Consider the following 14,754-nt stretch of genomic DNA (forward strand, 5'->3'; position numbering starts at 1 on the left):
TTGAACCAATACTGTCCAGATCCTCGTTGCGCATAATATATAGCACATCAATCAATAGTGAAACTAATAACGCTACAATTACACAAAATTTGCAAGCATATAACTTTATAGTAACAAATAAATACCGCTATCTTATACAATAAAATTGCCTTGAATCTCTCTTCATGCGTCCACGTCATCAGAGAGGTAGGGCCAAATGTTGACACATCAGCATCTCTTTCTGAACAAAACACGCTGCTTTTGTTTCTATGAAATCTCTTGATGGGCCCACTTAATTGTACTGAAAGCAATGTTTTTGAAGAAGAGTTTGGGCTTTATGACACTACAAGAAAACAGCGACACACTGAGGGAAAAAATCCTCGGTATGTCGTCGGAATAACGTTATTCCGACGACATACCGACGAAACAAATCCTCGGAAATAACTCCTCGGAAATTCATTTTTCCTCGGAAATCCCTCGGAAATTTCCGACGGAATTCCGAGGAAACTCCGAGGACCACCAGTTCGTCGGAATTCCCTCGGAAATTCAATCCGCAAAACGTTGTTTTCGGTTAAAAACCCCTACTTCCTCGGAATTCCCTCGGAATATTCCGAGGGAATTCCGAGGAAACCCTTATCTTCCTCGGAATTCCGTCGAAATATTCCAAGGGAATTCCAAGGAAAAAGACTCTATAATCAAATCCCTAAATCGACAAGGTCTATTCCGAGGAAATTCTGAGGAAAACCTATCTTCCCTCGGAATTTCCTCGGTATTTCTATTAAAAAAAAAATAATAATCGATGCTAGTCTGTTTCCGAGTCATCATCACCAGATGAATCTGAATCTGGATCTTGGTGAAACTCTCCAATCACTGGTTCATCCTCTACGTGAACGACGGCTTCCTCTCCGAAGTCGGTTAAATCGACTACAAGGCCAACTCCAGCTAAATCTTCTGCTGCACTTAAGTTGCCGGATGTGCTTGGTTGTAGTGGGTCTTCCAGCTCAGAACTTCCCTGAACTCGGCCTCTCGGGTTGAGTCTTGTAACAGTAACCCATGGATCATCTCTGTTCCTTACCCGGGGGTACTTGATATAACAAACCTGTAACATTTAAAAAATTATTAGTAAAATTATAAATTAATACACATGATGATGAATCATTCTAAATAATTAACATTTAATTACATGATCGGCCTGAGAAGCAAGAATGAAAAGATCATAATATTGCAGCTTTCGCCTCGAATTTACTGATGTAACACCAAATGCATCTGTTCTCACACCTCGATCTAGAGTGTTGTCGTGCCAATCACAATAGAAAACAGTACAGCGCAATCCAACCATGCCCAAATACTTGATTTCCAAAATCTCAGGTATGTGTCCATAGTATACATCATCTTCTGATGCAGAACAAACGCCAACATCATAAGTCGTACTCGAACGTCTCCTCTTCTGAGTTCTGAATGCATATCCTCGAGTACAAAATCTCGGATATGACTTCACAACAAATTTTGGTCCAACGACCATCTCGCGTATCCAATCGTCAAATGTTTCACCTCTGGCCAAACCAGCAGACACCTATATTAATAGCACATATATATGTTATATCAATAAATGTGAATTAGTATAAATATGTGATAAATGATATTTTAATTTGTTTAAAGCACTCACATAAGTAAACATCCATCCCGAAAATTCTCTCTGCTTCATTTCTTCTAGTTCGTCCTCTGTGGCGTATCTATATTCGAACCGCTTTTCTGCCATGAAAATCCTGTACATATGATGACAATAATGTAATTAATTAATATTTAAATTTCAACTTGTTAAAATAAAAATTTGTAAGCTAATTTATTTACCTCTCATATTGAAGAACATCTTCGCAGTTGGTGAGCAAATATGTTTGCAAATTACTGCGCTCCTGCTCAGTAAGTCGACGGTCATTTGGTTTTCCGCTAAGTCGTCCAACGTCTGTGAAAATGTCTGGAACCGTAACATGATATGTTGCCCGTTCGCCTCTATCATCATGCCGAGCAGGTCTTCTGTTTTTGGTCTGAACTTCTGCTGGAAAGTAGTACTCGGCAAAGTTTGAAGTTTCTTCATTGATCATCTGTGCGACTATAGAACCTTCCACCCTACTTAAATTTTTCATCATCTTCTTCAAATGGAACATATACCGCTCATACAGATACATCCATCTATACTGTACAGGACCACGAAGTTCCAATTCTCTTGCCAGGTGAATAACAAGATGCTCCATAACATCAAAAAATGAGGTAGGAAATATCTTCTCAAGGTTGCACTGAATCACGTGCATAAATCGCGGAAGAAACCACTTATCCCTGCAATTGCTTCATGAACATTTCGTGGTAATAGTTCCTTGAAGGCAAACGGAAGGAGGCGCTGCATCATTACATGGCAATCGTGGCTTTTCAAGCCAGTAAACTTTCCTTCCTTTCTGTCGATACAATTACGCAAATTAGATGCGTAACCGTCTGGAAATTCCACATCGTTTGAAATCCAATCAAAAAACGCATCTTTTCCCTCTGCATCAAGTCGGTATATGGGAAAAGGAGCCCTACCATTCTCATCAACATGAAGTTCTGAACGAGCACATATATCGACTAAATCCAGTCTTGACTTCAAATTATCTTTTGTTTTACCTTGAACATTAAGGATCGTGTTCATGAGATTGTCAACAAAGTTCTTCTCAATATGCATGACATCTAAATTATGCCTTAGCAGATGATCCTCCCAGTATGGCAGATCCCACAAAATACTTTTTTTGTGCTAGTTATGTAGGTCTCCAACAGCATCTACCGGAAAACGCTCATGTCCACCGACGTCTGGCGTCCTTTCTGCACCAAAATCTCTTAGTTGTGTCTTCAAATCTTTACCACAAATTTCCGGAGGTGGACTGTCAAACACCCTCTTGTTCTTCATAAACAAATTCCTACTCCTACGATATGGATGATCAGGTGGTAGGAATCTCCTGTGACAGTCAAACCAACACGTTTTCCTTCCGTGTTTTAGTTGGAAAGCATCAGTGTTATCTTGACAATATGGACATGATAGCCTTCCATGGGTTGTCCATCCAGATAACATACCATATGCTGGAAAATCACTTATTGTCCACATTAGTACTGCCCGCATTTGAAAGTTTTCTTTACACGAAACATCGTATGTTTCAGCACCTTGAGCTCATAGTTGTTGCAACTCATATATTAGTGGCTGAAGAAACACATCAGGTGATCTCATAGGATGCTCTGGTCCGGGAACGAGAATCGAGAGAAACAAAAACTCTCGTCGCAAGAACAAGTTTCGGGGTAGGTTGTATGGTGTAAGAATGACTGGCCATTGAGAATACTGTCTTCCACTCTTGCCAAACGGGCTGAAACCATCAGTACATGCACCAAGGTAGACATTTCTTCTCTCATACGCAAAATCGGGATACTTTGATTGGAAATGCTTCCACGCTTTTGCATCTGAAGGATGTCTGATCTAACCATCTGTTGAGTGCTCCGAATGCCATCTAATTGGTTGCGTTGTGCGTTCAGACAGATACAACCTCTGCAACATTTCCGTCAAAGGCAAATACCACATCCTTTTATATGGCACTGGAACTCTTCCACTCGTATCTTTATAACGAGGCTTTCCACAAAATTTGCATGTAACCCGCTGTTCATCCGCCCTCCAATAAATCATGCAGTTGTCGCTGCATATATCTATTACCTGATACGATAAACCAAGACCAGCTACGAGTTTCTGAACCTCGTAGTATGAACCAGGAGCTACATTATCCTCGGGTAGAATACCTTTTACAAAATCAGCAATCGCATCCACACAGTCTTCAGCCAAATTATAATCTGTTTTAATGCCCATCAATCTTGTAGCAGATGATAAAGTTGAATGACCATCTCTGCAACCTTCGTACAATGGTTGCTTTCCAGCATCCAACATATCATAAAATCTCCTAGCTTGTGCATTGGGTAAATCTTCCCCTCTAAAATGATCATTTACCATCTGCTCAGTACCTACACCATAATCTACATCCGTTCTAATTGGTTCTTCTAATCTAACCGCTGGCCGAGGTTCGCTAGTACTACCATGTTCATAGTCAGTTTCCCTATGATGATACCAAATTTTGTAACTTCGTGTAAACCCACTCAAATATAGATGAGTCCAAACATCCCACTCTTTAATAAACTTTCTATTTTTACAATTAGAGCAAGGACATCTTAACATACCTGTTTTTGCTTCCGGTTGTCAGTGAACTAACCCCATGAATTCGGTTATACCTCGTTGGTATTCTTCCGTAAGCAATCTCGTGTTCGGATCCAAATGAGGTCGATCGATCCAAGAACGAAAATAATTTGAAGAAGACATGTTTTTATGAATCAAATTCGTGTGTAAAGAGAGTAAGAGGGAGGATGAAGATATGGAGTGAATGAAGAGGAAGAGGGGTGCTTGTATTTATAGTTGAAATCCTGCCGACAGACCGAGGAAATTCTGACAGAATTCCGACGGAAACGGCTAGTTCGTCGGAATTTCCTTGAAATTTTTAAAATCCCCCAACGGCTCTCTGACGGCTATAATATATCCGCGGAATTCATCGGTTTTTTCCGAGGAATACATTTTTCCTCGGTATTCCATAAGAATATTCCGACGGATTAATATTTCCTCGGAATTCCGTCGGTATATTCCGAGGAAATTCCTAGGAAACCAAATTTTGTGTTTCCTCGGAATATCCTCAGAAATTCCTCGGGATATTCCGAGGATTTCATTTTCCGTCGGAATGTCCGTCAGAATACCGCTGTTTTCTTGTAGTGTGATGATATACTGTATCGTGGTCCAACTCAACCCTTGCACCCATCCATCCTCTTCTTCTTCTCGCGTCCCTTGCTTCCTCCTCCTTTCCTGAAGCTTCCACTGTAATGCCTCCTTTAGAATTAACGTTTTCTCTTTAAGAGCACACTTTAAAGCTTAAGGCGCATCCCTCCCATTAAGTAACATTTAATACACCACAATCTTTTCTTCGCTCTTGCAATCGAACTCGTATAAGTAGGAATGAATATCCCCATTACCCTCACCACTGCAACGTTCTTGCCTCTTCCAGACATGTTTAAATTTTTATGAAGAAAAATCAAATTTTTAGCAATTGGATTTGCAGATGTTTGATTAAAGATGATCGAAATGGTTGAATCTTCAACCTTTTAAAACTATTTCTTGAAACTAAGTTTTGTTAGTTTCTGTCCAAAGACTAATGCTTCTTAGAAATATCTTATTCACTTTGATATTACTATCACCTCAAAGATTTTTGAATTTGAACTCTTTTTCATTTAATTTTGCCTTTGTTTTCTTTTTGGTCAGAAAGCTGGAATCTCCAAAATGTACAACTACGCCTATTGTGAAAGGTAGAGATGAAAGTTGAAACGTTGAAACCTCTCAAAAGAAAAAAACATTGCAATTGTAAACACTCACGCTGCTTGAAACTGTAAGTCTTCCCATTCATCTCTACGGTCATAATTTCCTTTTATCTCCTGCCGTTCCTACAGATTATGGTTCAGTTTAACTTTTCAAACACTGTAAACTTGCATTCTGATGTATCTTTTCATTTACTGTGAATGCTTTGTGTCCGGAACATTTTGTGATGGTTGTAACTGGGTCAATTGTTTCAACAACGTTGCAGTGAACCTGCAAATGCTAGGATTGCAAAAAACTTTGATGGAAGTCAGGAGAGACAAGCTCTGTTTCACGGTGAAAATGCCAACAACATAACTTATCTCCAACAAGGAGCAAATGCTGTCATTACTGAAGCTGTTGGTACCTCTGCCTTTGCTCCTTTTTCCAGCACCCAAGTGGAGTTTTACAGCGACTCCAATAATCTATACAAGAAGAAGCTACTCTTCCTGATTTTGATGATCAACTTTACCAAGATTTCATTCGTTCCATCTATGTATTCATCATCCTCTGCATTGATGCTGGTTCATCAGGATTTTGTTATCTCTTGATTTGAGCAATTGGATTATAGGATAAATGGTTATACACATGTGGTGTATCTTCTAGAACCTGGCGAACAAGCACGGAATGTGGTTTCATCCTCCGTAATCTTCAGTCCGAACTTCCTTTAGTTCTTAAATCCCGAAGGTCTCATCTTAGTGAAGTTGTGGTAAGGTAAGTCATGTTTTCATTTCTTAGTACGTAATTGTTTGACCTGATGGAACCTATAAACAGTTATTTGTTTCCTATAAAATTTCCAATACAAATAGTAGCGGCGGGATATGTGGGCAGAAGTGATGGTCTCAGAAATGTTTCTACAATCATCCTCAAGTCAATTATAGATATGTGTTTATCTTCTATGTATGTGTATAATAATACGTAATTGTGCTTATATTATTATTTTTTTGAATAAAATGTTAAATTTGATTCAAAAGAAAATATACTTTTTAAAATTTGAATAATATGAAAATGTGCTTATATTAATAACTATCACAATTCGTAAGTCATATACAAAATAATATTTAATTTTCTGGATCAAAATAAAGATAATTATCGTTTTAGTAAAAAAATTGTTATTTTTTTTTTGCAGCAAAAAGTAAATTAATAATTAGATTAAAATAATAATAATAGTGTCTTCTTCCAACTTCTATATGAATTCATGTTTCTGTAAACAATATTTATTATAATAACTAAATTCAACTTGACTGCATGATCCAAGCAATACTTTGATATTAAAAAAAAACACATCTAATTTGATATAACAAAGTACCCAGTTATGTGATCAATATGAAATACAGTTTACGATATACCCAAATCACTGAAGGACTAAGCACTTACCAAACCCACACAAAGTCGCAAAGTTATGTCGACAAGATCAACCCCAAATTACAACGGTGCAACACCGCTTGGTAAATCCAAACAATTCGACTGCTTTATGTATTACAAATTTACAACCTTCTAACATTTGCATATGGTTGACTTTCAAACCAACACATGGAATTCAAATCAAAATTCAAATTTTGTCTTACAACCCGTTATGTGACATCAAACCAACACATGCATTGGCCCACAAGCCGGACCCAAACATGAGACACTCACAGAAACGAAGAAACCAGACTCGCACCATAAAAGTTCTCCACCGTAATTGATATTTAAATTGAAATTATAGTCACTTCTATTGACGTACTAAAATAAGACACATTGACCTCATTCTCTTCAATTGGTTAAGCAACCACATTGATTTGTACACAAATCAATTTTAAATAATCAGATGATAGTGAAGAGTTTCAAAAGAGTTTATTGAATCAGTTTTCGTTTCTTGAAGATTTTTTTTCTCATTTGGTAAGGCTCACTGCTTCAGACTAAAGGTACATAACTAAGTACTGTTGGTTTGATTCTTAAATAATTTGTGATGATGAATGTGTTTATAGATGATCAAATGATATAAAGTGTTGTTACAAATCTCAAATCAAATACACTGAAAGAAAACTTTATGAGTGTACCATCCCCTATATAAATAGAAATTTATCTGGATTGTTACTACTTCACAAGAGAGATATTTGCCGACTACATTATTCAATAAAAAAATATGTCATTGTTTACTTGACTTTTTAAAGACAAAATTTGAATTTACATTTCTTCTATCATGAATATTTTTTTTTTAAATTATTGTTTGCTATACTTTTGAAATTCATTATCACTCCTACGATCAACTTTCCGTTTAGGATAAGTCAATAAACTTTAAAAAAAACACATCCCCTATAAAAAAAAAAATCCTAAACCAATAAGATGCATCACCCACATTACTAAAAACTTTTAACATTTTCACTTAGCAGGAGTCAAAACTGCATTGACATGACTTCGAAAGCTAAGAACTCAAAGACTGAAAATCCATTATTCTAACATGCACTCATAAAATCCATTATTAGGTCAGGACTCTCAATTTTTAATTGTCAAAAACTGATAATTCTATGTCGATTGGACTAACAACTAACAAATGAAAATGAAACAAATTGAATTCAAAAGACAAAACAACATCCAAACCCGGCGCGTAGCGCCGGAATACCCCTAGTTATAAATAAAATAATTGCAGAAACAAACCGCTATCAAAGAATAAACTTACATAGCATTCTAGAAAACCGCTACAAAAAGTCTACGATTTTTGCTCGCGCGTATGTTCATAGCGCTTCTAAAACCGCTACTATATGAATCGGTAGTGTTTTTCCGACGCTACTAACAAAGGATTTTCCTGTAGTGCAGGTTCGAATCCTGCCGTTCACGCTTTTGAGAAACAATTTTTTTTTAAAGAAAATACCACTATTTTGTAATTATTTTTCTTATGATAGTTTACTTATTACATTTAGGTAAATTAAAAATGTTAAAAAACAGTTCAAGATACAAATAATTAACTATCATTTTTATATTCTTCCTCTTATACTCAAAAAGGATTAACCAAACAAGCATGTCCTTATCTAATCTATCTTAGTACAATGCACTTTAGCTCAGTCGGTAGAGCAGAGAGCTGTATTTTTAGCAGAAATTCCTTACGTTGCAACTATTTTGCTTTTATAGTTAATTTTATTTTTTCAGAGTATTTTAATAATATTACGCATATGTACAAGTCTTATAATGTATCTTTCGTAATAGAAGTATATAACAAAATTAGGTTTGTTTCAGAAAATAGGGTGCACTGATTTAAAAATAATTGGAAATTTATTTCAAAATTAAACAATGTTTATAAAAATGAGAAAGATTTATAACCGGTGGTTAGAATTTTCTTGAACTTTCTTGATTTTTTAATTTTTTTCTCCAAGATCAACAATTTTGAAAGAACATAGTATAAGTTACATTGTCTATGTTTATATAAAAATTGAAGAAAAAAAATGTTTTGTCATAGAAAAATGATTATCGAGTGTCAAATAAAAATCTAGGACTATTGAACCAACAGTTCAAATAGTCCCCGCAAGATTTTGTGAATTAGTTTCTTCTAATTTTTTGCTACAGCTACAATGGACTGGGAAATATGTATTCAATTATGGCCTTTTTATGATTTTGTTATGCATAAACTATGTAATTATTTAAATGAGAAAAAATATGCACATTATTGTGTATCAATAATCTATATGTAGAATGTACACATATATGAAATGTTGTATACATCCGACCTTAGCTCAGTTGGTAGAGCGGAGGACTGTAGTAGTTGCAGAATATCCTTAGGTCACTGGTTCGAATCCGGTAGGTCGGAAATGTTTTAGTCACAACTTTTTCATTTTGATTTTGACGTTATGTGTCGGAAAACTGAATTGTGTAATTCTGGCAAAAATTGAACGTTATGCAGCTAAATTTCATCTTTTTGGTGTCTTATTTTTTCAATACTGAATGTGCTAATGTGAAAATTAAAAAGTAATTTCTAAGAGTTAGCCTATTATCTATATTCAAACACGAAAACTATAATAAAAAATGAATATGTAAAATGTAAATAAATTTCAATTTGGAAGATTGTCACATGTGCCAATCAGTTCTTAATGTTGTCTTAAGGGTAGTGGAAGTTCTCCGCCATTTTCTTGCATGAACTTGTCTTTTAATTTTTATTAATATAATCGATCATGCTATCCTAAATATTATTTCTACCATTTTACTTAAGTTGGAGATAGAAATTGTTTTTAATTTGTATTCAACTGGAATAAAAAAATATCTAGCAAAAATATTAATGTTTTGAAATATGTAGAGTTTGGATGTTTAGATAATAAATTTTTAGACTATTGATACATTCTTCTGTTGGTAAAATTTTAAAATATCCTTTAAATACAATCGTCAACTTCTCCCGAAAAAAATCAAAAATAATGATTGGGAGTGTTATGTAGATTAATCTACAATAGAACAATGTTTCAGTTAATTATTAAAGTGGACGTGCCAGAGTGGTTATCGGGCATGACTAGAAATCATGTGGGCTTTGCCCGCGCAGGTTCGAATCCTGTCGTTCACGCTTTTGAGAAACAGTTTTTTTTTTTAAAGAAAATACCACTATTTTGTAATTATTTTTCTTCTGATAGTTTACTTATTACATTTAGGTAAATTAAAATTGTTAAAAAACAGTTCAAGATACAAATAATTAACTATCATTTTTATGTTCTTCCTCTTATACTCAAAAAGGATTAACCAAACAAGCATGTCCTTATCTAATCTATCTTCTTACAATGCCGACTTTAGCTCAGTCGGTAGAGCAGAGAACTGTTTCTTTAGCAGAAATTCTTACGTTGCAACTATTTTTCTTTTATAGTTAATTTTCTTTTTTCAGGGTATTTTAATAATGTTACGCATATTTACAAGTGTTATAATGTATCTTCCGTAATAGGAGTATATAAAAAAATTAGGTTTGTTTCAGAAAATAGGGTGCACTGATTTAAAAATAATTGGAAATTTATTTCAAAATTAAACAATGTTTATAAAAAATGAGAAAGATTTATAACCGGTGGTTATAATCCTTTTCTTTTAGTTAAGGGAATTTTCTCGATCTTTCTTGATTTTTTAATTTTTTCTCTAAGATCAACAATTTTGAATTAACATAGTATAAGTTACATTGTCTATGTTTATATAAAAATTGAAGAAAAAAAAAGTTTTGTTATAGAAAATTGACTATCGAGTGTCAGATAAAAATCGAGGACTATTGAACCACCAGTTCAAATAGTCCCCGCAAGATTTTGTGAATTAGTTTCTTCTAATTTTTTACTACTGCTACAATGGACTGGGAAATATGTATTCTATTATGGCCTTTTATTATTTTGTTATGCATAAACAATGTAATTATTTAAATGAGCAAAAAATATGTACATTATTGTGTATCAATAATCTGTATGTAGAATGTACACATGTATGAAATGTTGTATACATCCGACCTTAGCTCAGTTGGTAGAGCGGAGGACTGTAGTAGTTGCAGAATATCCTTAGGTCACTGGTTCGAATCCGGTAGGTCGGAAATGTTTTAGTCACAACATTTTCATTTTGATTTTGACGTTATGTGTCAGAAAACTGAATTGTGTAATTCTGGCAAAAATTGAACGTTATGCAGCTAAATTTCATATTTTTGGTGTCTTAGTTTTTCAATACTGAATGTGCTAATGTGAACATTAAAAAGTAATTTCTAAGAGTTAGCCTATTATCTATATTCAAACACGAAAACTATAATACAAAATGAATATGTAAAATGTAAATAAAATTCAATTTGGAAGATTGTCGCATGTGCCAATCAGTTCTTAATGTTGTCTTAAGGGTAGTGGAAGTTCTCCGCCATTTTCTTGCATGAACTTGTCTTTTAATTTTTATTAATATAATCGATCATGCTATCCTAAATATTATTTCTACCATTTTACTTAAGTTGGAGATAGAAATTGTTTTTAATTTGTATTCAACTGGAAAAAAAAATATCTATCAAAAATATTAATGTTTTGAAATATGTAGAGTTTGGATGTTTATATAATAAATTTTTAGACTATTGATACATTCTTCTGTTGGTAAAATTTTAAAATATCCTTTAAATAAAATTGTCAACTTCTCCCGAAAAAATCAAAAATAATGATTGTGAGTGTTATGTAGATTAATCTATAATAGAACAATGTTTCAGTTAATTAATAAAGTGGACAAGCCGGATTGGTTCTCGGGCATGACTAGAAATCATGTGGGCTTTGCCCGCTCCGGTTCGAATCCTGCCGTTCACGCTTTTGAGAAACAGTTTTTTAAAAAAAGAAAATACCACTATTTTGTAATTATTTTTCTTCTGATAGTTTACTTATTACATTTAGGTAAATTAAAAATGTTAAAAAACAGTTCAAGATACAAATAATTAACTATCATTTATATGTTCTTCCTCTTATACTCAAAATTGATTAACCAAACAAGCATGTCCTTATCTAATCTATCTTATTACAATGCCGACTTTAGCTCAGTCGGTAGAGCAGAGAGCTGTATTTTTAGCAGAAATTCCTTACGTTGCAACTATTTTGCATTTATAGTTAATTTTCTTTTTTCAGAGTATTTTAATAATATTACTCATATTTACAAGTGTTATAATGTATCTTCCGTAATAGGAGTATATAAAAAAATTAGGTTTGTTTCAGAAAATAGGGTGCACTGATTTAAAAATAATTGGAAATTTATTTCAAAATTAAACAATGTTTATAAAAAATGAGAAAGATTTATAACCGGTGGTTTTTATCCTTTTCTTTTAGTTAAGGGAATTTTCTCGATCTTTCTTGATTTTTTAATTTTTTTTCTCCAAGATCAACAATTTTGAATGAACATAGTAAAAGTTTTGTCATAGAAAAATGATTATCGAATGTCAGATAAAAATCGAGGACTATTGAACCACCAGTTCAAATAGTTCCCGCAAGATTTTTTGAATTAGTTTCTTCTAATTTTTTTCTACTGCTACAATGGACTGGGAAATATTTATTCTATTATGGCTTTTTTATTATTTTGTTATGCATAAACTATGTAATTATTTAAATGAGCGAAAAATATGTACATTATTGTGTATCAATAATCTATCTGTAGAATGTACACATGTATGAAATGTTGTATACATCCGACCTTAGCTCAGTTGGTAGAGCGGAGGACTGTAGTAGGTGCAGAATATCCTTAGGTCACTGGTTCGAATCCGGTAGGTCGGAAATGTTTTAGTCACAAATTTTTCATTTTGATTTTGACGTTATGTGTCAGAAAACTGAATTGTGTAATTCTGGCAAAAATTGAACGTTATACAGCTAAATTTCATCATTTTGGTGTCTTATTTTTTCAATACTGAATGTGCTAATGTCAAAATTAAAAAGTAATTTCTAAGAGTTAGCCTATTATCTATATTCAAACACGAAAACTATAATACAAAATGAATATGTAAAATGTAAATAAATGTCAATTTGGAAGATTGTCGAATGTGCCAATCAGTTCTTAATGTTGTCTTAAGGGTAGTGGAAGTTCTCCGCCATTTTCTTGCATGAACTTGTCTTTTAATTTTTATTAATATAATCGATCATGCTATCCTAAATATTATTTCTACCATTTTACTTAAGTTGGAGATAGAAATTGTTTTTAATTTGTATTCAACTGGAATAAAAAAAAATATCTATCAAAAATATTAATGTTTTGAAATATGTAGAGTTTGGATGTTTAGATAATAAATTTTTAGACTATTGATACATTCTTCTGTTGGTAAAATTTTAAAATATCCTTTAAATACAATTGTCAACTTCTCCCGAAAAAAATCAAAAATAATGATTGGGAGTGTTATGTAGATTAATCTACAATAGAACAATGTTTCAGTTAATTATTAAAGTGGACGTGCCGGACTGGTTATCGGGGATGACTACAAATCATGTGGGCTTTGCCCGCTCAGGTTCGAATCCTGCCGTTCACGCTTTTGAGAAACAGTTTTTTTTTTTTAAAGAAAATACCACTATTTTGTAATTATTTTTCTTCTGATAGTTTACTTATTACATTTAGGTAAATTAAAAATGTTAAAAAACAGTTCAAGATACAAATAATTAACTATCATTTTTATGTTCTTCCTCTTATACTCAAAATTGATTAACCAAACAAGCATGTCCTTATCTAATCTATCTTATTACAATGCCGACTTTAGCTCGGTCGGTAGAGCAGAGAGCTGTATTTTTAGCAGAAATTCCTTACGTTGCAACTATTTTGCTTTTATAGTTAATTTTCTTTTTTCAGAGTATTTTAATAATATTTCGCATATTTACAAGTGTTATAATGTATCTTCCGTAATAGGAGTATATAAAAAAATTAGGTTTGTTTCAGAAAATAGGGTGCACTGAGTTAAAAATAATTGGAAATTTATTTCAAAAGTAAACAATGTTTATTAAAAAGGAGAAAGATTTATAACCGGTGGTTATAATCCTTTTCTTTTAGTTAAGGGAATTTTCTCGATCTTTCTTGATTTTTTAATTTTTTCTCCAAGATCAAAAATTTTGAATGAACATAGTGAAAGTTTTGTCATAGAAAAATGATTATCGAATGTCAGATAAAAATCGAGGACAATTGAACCACCAGTTCAAATAGTCCCCGCAAGATTTTGTGAATTAGTTTCTTCTAATTTTTTTCTACTGCTACAATGGACTGGGAAATATTTATTCTATTATGGCTTTTTTTTATTATTTTGTTATGCATAAACTATGTAATTATTTAAATGAGCGAAAATATGTACATTATTGTGTATCAATAATCTATCTGTAGAATGTACACATGTATGAAATGTTGTATACATCCGACCTTAGCTCAGTTGGTAGAGCGGAGGACTGTAGTAGGTGCAGAATATCCTTAGGTCACTGGTTCGAATCCGGTAGGTCGGAAATGTTTTAGTCACAACTTTTTCATTTTGATTTTGACGTTATGTGTAAGAAAACTGAATTGTGTAACTCTGGCAAAAATTGAACGTTATGCAGCTAAATTTCATCATTTTGGTGTCTTATTTTTTTCAATACTGAATGTGCTAATGTGAAAATTAAAAAATTAATTTCTAAGAGTTAGCCTATTATCTATATTCAAACCCGAAAACTATAATACAAAATGAATATGTAAAATGTAAATAAATTTCAATTTGGAAGATTGTCGCATGTGCCAATCAGTTCTTAATGTTGTCTTAAGTGTAGTGGAAGTTCTCCACCATTTTCTTGCATGAACTTGTCTTTTAATTTTTATTAATATAATCGATCATGCTATCCTAAATATTATTTCTACCATTTTACTTAAGTTGGAGATAGAAATTTTTTTTA

General features: G+C 33.2%; 5 non-coding genes across 5 annotated transcripts; all 5 read left to right on the forward strand.

The window, feature by feature from the left end:
* The first annotated feature begins 9,130 nt into the window (after positions 1 to 9,130).
* Positions 9,131 to 9,215, forward strand: TRNAY-GUA. Its single transcript is given in 2 exon segments — positions 9,131 to 9,167; positions 9,180 to 9,215. It is a non-coding gene; the product is annotated as a tRNA-Tyr (tRNA).
* A 659-nt stretch (positions 9,216 to 9,874) lies between these two features.
* TRNAS-AGA lies at positions 9,875 to 9,956 on the forward strand. The gene has a single exon. It is a non-coding gene; the product is annotated as a tRNA-Ser (tRNA).
* Positions 9,957 to 10,861: 905 nt separating this feature from the next.
* On the forward strand, positions 10,862 to 10,946 carry TRNAY-GUA. Its single transcript is given in 2 exon segments — positions 10,862 to 10,898; positions 10,911 to 10,946. It is a non-coding gene; the product is annotated as a tRNA-Tyr (tRNA).
* A 1,605-nt stretch (positions 10,947 to 12,551) lies between these two features.
* On the forward strand, positions 12,552 to 12,636 carry TRNAY-GUA. Its single transcript is given in 2 exon segments — positions 12,552 to 12,588; positions 12,601 to 12,636. It is a non-coding gene; the product is annotated as a tRNA-Tyr (tRNA).
* Positions 12,637 to 14,246: 1,610 nt separating this feature from the next.
* Positions 14,247 to 14,331, forward strand: TRNAY-GUA. Its single transcript is given in 2 exon segments — positions 14,247 to 14,283; positions 14,296 to 14,331. It is a non-coding gene; the product is annotated as a tRNA-Tyr (tRNA).
* Positions 14,332 to 14,754: the final 423 nt, after the last annotated feature.

Source organism: Brassica napus, chromosome C9, assembly GCF_020379485.1.
Source record: "Brassica napus cultivar Da-Ae chromosome C9, Da-Ae, whole genome shotgun sequence".
In the NCBI taxonomy this organism is placed as follows: domain Eukaryota; kingdom Viridiplantae; phylum Streptophyta; class Magnoliopsida; order Brassicales; family Brassicaceae; genus Brassica; species Brassica napus.